The sequence below is a fragment of the Gadus macrocephalus genome, chromosome 20, assembly GCF_031168955.1.
Source record: "Gadus macrocephalus chromosome 20, ASM3116895v1".
Lineage (NCBI taxonomy): Eukaryota > Metazoa > Chordata > Actinopteri > Gadiformes > Gadidae > Gadus > Gadus macrocephalus.
In genome coordinates this window covers 17,176,621-17,182,620 of record NC_082401.1, presented here as the reverse complement: position 1 = coordinate 17,182,620, position 6,000 = coordinate 17,176,621, and the positions used below count along the sequence as shown (strand labels likewise).

The 6,000-nt window shown below is 41.4% G+C and overlaps 1 long non-coding RNA gene across 1 annotated transcript; it reads right to left on the bottom strand.

Annotated features, from left to right (window-relative positions):
* Positions 1–605: 605 nt before the first annotated feature.
* LOC132449102 (uncharacterized) lies at positions 606–3,476 on the bottom strand. The gene is made up of 4 exons (XR_009523510.1): positions 3,335–3,476; positions 3,083–3,245; positions 2,085–2,418; positions 606–1,376 (listed from the first exon to the last, which is right to left on the bottom strand). It is a non-coding gene; the product is annotated as an uncharacterized LOC132449102 (long non-coding RNA).
* Positions 3,477–6,000: the final 2,524 nt, after the last annotated feature.

Sequence of the window (6,000 nt, the reverse complement as noted above, 5' to 3'; positions counted from 1 at the left end):
GTCTCCTCTTCAAACAGACGCGCACACAGCGGAGCCGCTCAGTCAAATGAACACGAGGATCAAACATTGATGAGAATGGCAGACACATTTTCGATGTGTAATTCTATGTTACACAGTTTTGGGTATTGTTATTATTTGCATGAATTATTTGATGGATTATTAATCAATGCATTGATTCATTGTTCTGTAAATTGTCGTGAACAATGTCAAACGATTATCAGGTAACCTACAAAAGGCCGGAGGAAACGAGAAAATTAACAATTTGTTGGATCGCTTAAACCATATGCACGAAAAGATTATCGTTTCAATGTTAGACGAATCACTAAAACAATTAATTGACTCCCATTTATTATCGACTATTCGATGTCTCAGCAAAAGACAAAACAATTTGATTGGTATGCGATAAAGCTCCCAAACTGATGTATATGACGTATGACGTGATGTAGGCTATATGACGTAGACAAAACCACGACCAAATGTTCAACGCACCATCAAAATTATGAACAATCAAAGGGTGCCAGCTATGACCGTGTTGTCTCCTTTTTGATCTTTCTCCATGACAGAATGAATATAAATATACATGTTTAATCGGACCTTCCCCCTGCCCCAAACATCTATATAAAATAAGCTCATACCAAAGAGTAAATATATATAAATATATATTTTTTATTATGAATTTGGAATACATGATAGAAAATAAAAATATATATACAAAGGAAGTGCAACATTATTGTCCGCCGTAGTTTAAAATCCCCAGTATCAACCACTTTAAACCCCCTCTTCATTAAGATCTTTTGTATTACGTTTTCATCATTTATCAATCATAATCAGGCCTCTCTGTGCAGTCTGCACTGTGTCCCAGCACGCCCGCCTTACGTGGGCTCATTAGAGAGCTTTAGAACTGAAGAACTGCATTCTTTTTACTTATGGTCACACTGCCCTCCTTTGGTTGTAAATTATAATACAACAGCTACAGATCAATATTTGTCAATAATACAAATAAAATAAAACACACGTTTCAACGTAGGCTAATTAGTCAAGACAAATCTGAAACAAGTGTGTCTACTATTTTCAAAACCAGTGTATTTTCTGGGATAATTAGCATTTGCACATATTTTAGATTATTCACAATATCCTATTATGCATGATGTACTCCCCACTTATTGGTATGGTGGGGTAGCCCTGAAGGTCTGCCTCAGTCAAACTGCATGGAGCCCAGAACTCCGGCCTCCGTTGCCATGCTCGGCCTCTCCCTTAGTCTCCTGGTCTTTCTCCAGAAGTTTCTCTTCAATCGGACCATCTTCCTCCTTCTCAAAGTTGACTATTTCGATTGCCACTGTCTCAATCTCACACTCCATCTCAGGGTCAGCACAGTTCTGTAACACAGGACGCAGTTATATTTTTAAACTTATTTTGCACATTTGAGAACCATTATTCAGCATAGATGGCCATGATTGCATATTCATAACATTTTGTTTTATAGTTCAATGTGCATGTTAATGAGTTTGAGGTGACACTGACTGCTGCTACAGCAAATTAACAAGATACGTAACTTGTAGACACAGCTGCTATGCGACTCAGCGACCTCTAATAGCCCTCTAGGACAACATATTGCCAGTAGTTTGGGGTTTTAAATTATTATGGTCATGCTATTATTTTGCTGCCACACGAACTGCCAGTTACCTGGCCATACTGTGTCCTGTGTTTCAACAAGTACAGGGACGATTATAAAAAATGGAACAATAATAAAACATTATAAATTGAAATAAATTCAATTGAATACATATTTAAAAGATAGGCTTAATAAAGGCTTAATAAATAATATTTTCGGTTGGTAACACGACAGAATTTGACAACCAATGGGAGTAACAGCATAAAAAGTAACATTTAAGTATCAAAATAGATAATTTAATAATATCCCTTGCATTGCATCATAAAAGCAGTCCATGCTGTATAATCATCCTCGTAGCCATGCAGCATTAGCATCGTAATGTGCTCTGTAATCATCCCTGATTCGCTCAGGTGTGCCTGGTCGGCCTAACGAGGCAGCAGCTGAGCGAACCTCGGCTGAGCAAGCACCTTACCTGACTAATTTCCATCTTAAAGAGCCCATCCAGCCTGTGCTTTGGATCAGGAATGATTGGCAGAAAGTACCTTCTGACCCTGGATGGGATCGACATAAAGTATAAGAGGTTTTATGCACGACTGACTTGATTATTAAAGCATTGTTATTGTATTTAGGCGGTTGTAAATAGGATTTGGATACATATATATATTTCATATTGGCTGATACAGCTTATACGTGCCTTTCGTGAGTCAAGCTGCACAGGAGCACGAAACACAAGAGAAGGGGGAGGAGGAGGATGGTGTACAGTGTGGTGGTGGGCTGTGGTGGAGGTCCCCCCACCATGCAAGATCCTGCAGAAACACGTTGAAGTGATGAGTGTCACCCAAGAACAGCCAGATAAAGATAGACTGAAGCATGGAGACAAAGTGATACAGAGTGCAAGAGAGAGAGAGAGAGAGAGAGAGAGAGAGAGAGAGAGAGAGAGAGAGAGAGAGAGAGAGAGAGAGTGAAGAGAGAGATTGAGAAAGAGAGAGATAGGGGAGAGAGAGACAGAGAGAGGGAGAGAGAGGAAGAGAGAGAGAGAGGGGGGAGAGAGAGAGAGAGAGAGAGAGGGGGGGGGGAAGAGAGCCAGAAAGCGAGAGAGCGAGAGATAGAGAGAGAGATAGGGGAGAGAGAGACAGAGAGGGAGAGAGAGGGGGGGGGGGGGGGAGAGCCAGAGAGTGAGAGATAGAGAGAGAGAGAGAGAGAGAGATAGGGGAGAGAGAAAGAGAGAGAGAGAGAGAGACAGAGAGAGACAGAGGGAGAGAGAGAGAGAGAGAGAGAGAGAGAGAGAGAAAGAGAGAGAGAGAGAGAGAGAGAGAGAGAGAGAGAGAGAGAGGGGAGAGAGCCAGAGAGCGAGAGAGCCGGAGATAGGGTGAGAGAGAGAGACAGAGAAAGGCAGAGAGAGCCTATTTATCACAACTATCTCTTATTAGAATAAAATAAGTGATACTTTATCCTTGACCTCATTGCTACCTGTGTCGTTAACATTTCCTAGGCTGAGCGTCGGTGTCCACGAGGTCCAGACATTGAGACGGGTGGGTTCACATAGCGAGTTGTACCTCATCCGTATCTGGAACTGGTAATCCTTATGCCTGCTGGTCCTCAGGACGTAGTTGAACCTAACTGGGGTAACGTTCTGTTCGAGAGGACAGAGATAGGATTGGCGGAGAGGAGATGTGTAAAACTATGCAGGTGAAAGGGCAGCGTGTTGGCCACTGCGCTTACCTCCCAGCTGGGGGCACAGATGGTCTTGAATCGAATAAAGCTCTCAAAGCAGTGAGGCGCCTTATCCCTGTATGGGTTCTTCCAGGTCAAACGCAGGCCCTCTGGGGTTGCAGAGATATTGGCACCAATGTTCTCTATCTTTATCGCTGTAAAGAGACACGGGTTTAAAAACAGGGGAGTTGGTCTTCACGTTTGATTCAACCAATAGGAGGGCTTCAACCATGTGTTCTGAAGTTCACAAGCATGAGCACATACCGAGCCACCATTTTGGTACTTCATGAACAAATGTTCTGGAATAACCAGGCAACCAGTTGTTGTTATTCTTATTAGTACAGAGAGAGCTGTACCAAGAGAGTACCAAGATGGTTGCCTGGAATGTGTGTGACATCATGTGAAATTGTGGAAAGTTTACAGAAAGTTGTCAAAATAACTAATTCGATATAAATAGTTTTTCTTGAGACTTGTATGTTAACTAGATACAGGCTCCGTGAAGTGTCTGGTGTTGAAGAATGAGCGATGATGTGTTTCCTTACGGAGCACAGTTCAAACCCAGCAATCTTCCACTGATAGTAGTAATTGGCTTTGTCCATAGTGGTGAGATATACTATATGTGGCTGGCGGCTGTTTCAGTTGCCGGTCTTCTGAGAGAATGTATGATGTGTAGAATAAGGAGTTAACAATCAATATGATGCGATGAGTGTTAACTTCCAGGGTTGACCCACACTCACTCACTCACACACACACACACACACGCACGCTTGCACACACACAATGTAATAATGACTTTGTAATGAATGTTTTGAAATACTTGCATTGCAATGCTTTCACAAATTCTCTTAAAAATAAAACAATGCAATTAATCTGAACCTGCTTGGCTATTTCAATTTCTTTTTTTTTTTTAGGATTTTTTATCATTATTTCAATGCTTCATAATATTAACACATTTTTGTCGTTTAAGTTTTACTACAAAGGGAATTTTCAGCCCTCCCCAACTGACGAAAAAGGATTTACCGCCTCTGTTCATGTGATACATATATTTATAAATTGATGCATTTTACACAATGAGCTAACTATGAGAAACATATACATATTGAATCATTGCTTACATAAAGTGCATACATGTTGACATAATAAATCAGCATTATCAAATTAATGCATAAATAAGAGTTGACAGTGATTGCATTTTGCTTAATGAAAATAATTGAATGTAATGCCATACCTCTAAATATAGCCGCCATTTGCTCGGTTAAGGCCCAGAGGAGCAACGCAGACAGAAGGCTCTTGTAAAACACCATGATACCCACTGTTTGACATCTATCTTGATACCTAACCCTCTCTCAGTCTCTGTTTAGTTCTTGCCCTGTTCCTCACTCAACAAGTGTTTTACACTCACTCACACACACACACACACACACACACACACACACACACACACACACACACACACACACACACACACACACACACACACACACACACACACACACACACACACACACACACACACAAGTTGCCTGACTTCTTAGAAAATGTGCTGACGGACCGTTGAATGTCTGAGCGATAAGCCCAGACAAACCGTTCGCAAACAACACACTATGTCCAGACTAAACTACTGATTAATGCAGGGTTAGGGTGTGTGTGTGTGTGTGTGTGTGTGTGTGTGTGTGTGTGTGTGTGTCTGTGTGTGTTTGTGTGTTTGTGTGTGTTTGTGTGTGTGTGTCTATGTGAGTGTATATTTGTGTGTGTGTTCGCGTTATTGTCTATGTCTGTCTGTGTGTGTGTGTGTGTGTGTGTGTGTGTGTGTGTGTGTGTGTGTGTGTGTGTGTGTGTGTGTGTGTGTGTGTGTGTGTGTGTGTGTGTGTGTGTGTGTGCGTGCGTGTGTGTGCGTCTGAACTTCCTGCGTCAGGGACACAAACAGAAAGTATTTGTGATACAATCATGCAGTGTAAACCTTCTGTGGATGGCTGTATGATTGTATCTGAGACCTATCTGTGAAGTGTGGTTCAGTGACCTGCTATGGTCTTACCTTAACTTCACCTTTCCAGAAAGAGAGATGAACTGTATGCGTTTTCATCACGTCTGCGGATGTCCATGAAGAATGTCAGATCAGATTAACGGATTAGTAACCCACATTTAGGCCTACTGAATTCTAATTCCTGGCCCAACCAGGCTCATTCAATCTGGCCTCCTAATAATCCTCCTGTACAATTGGCTGATTTATCAATTCCCTCACTCTCCACCTCAAGCTGGTGTGTGGTGAGCGTTCTGGCGCAGATTGGCTGCCGTGCATCACCCAAGTGGGTGCTACACACTGGTGGTGGTGAGTTAGGTCCCCCCCTTCTGTAAGCGTCTTTGGGTCATTGAAAAGCGCTATATAAATACAATGAATTATTATTATTATTATTAATTATTCTGCCCGTTATTGTATTTTTCATATAATATGACATGCACATTGTATTCTTTAAGTATCAAGTTCCTCAGAAATGGAACCTGTGTGATAGATCTAGGAAACGACAACCTTTAAAAGTATTGCAGGCTCCAACAATAGAAGCAACACAGCCTACACCATCAATGTATAAGGTTCAATGTTTTCTTTATTATATAATAACCCGCAAAGTGAAAATACCCACACATGTTAGAAATTGCATGTAATTATATTGATTTGA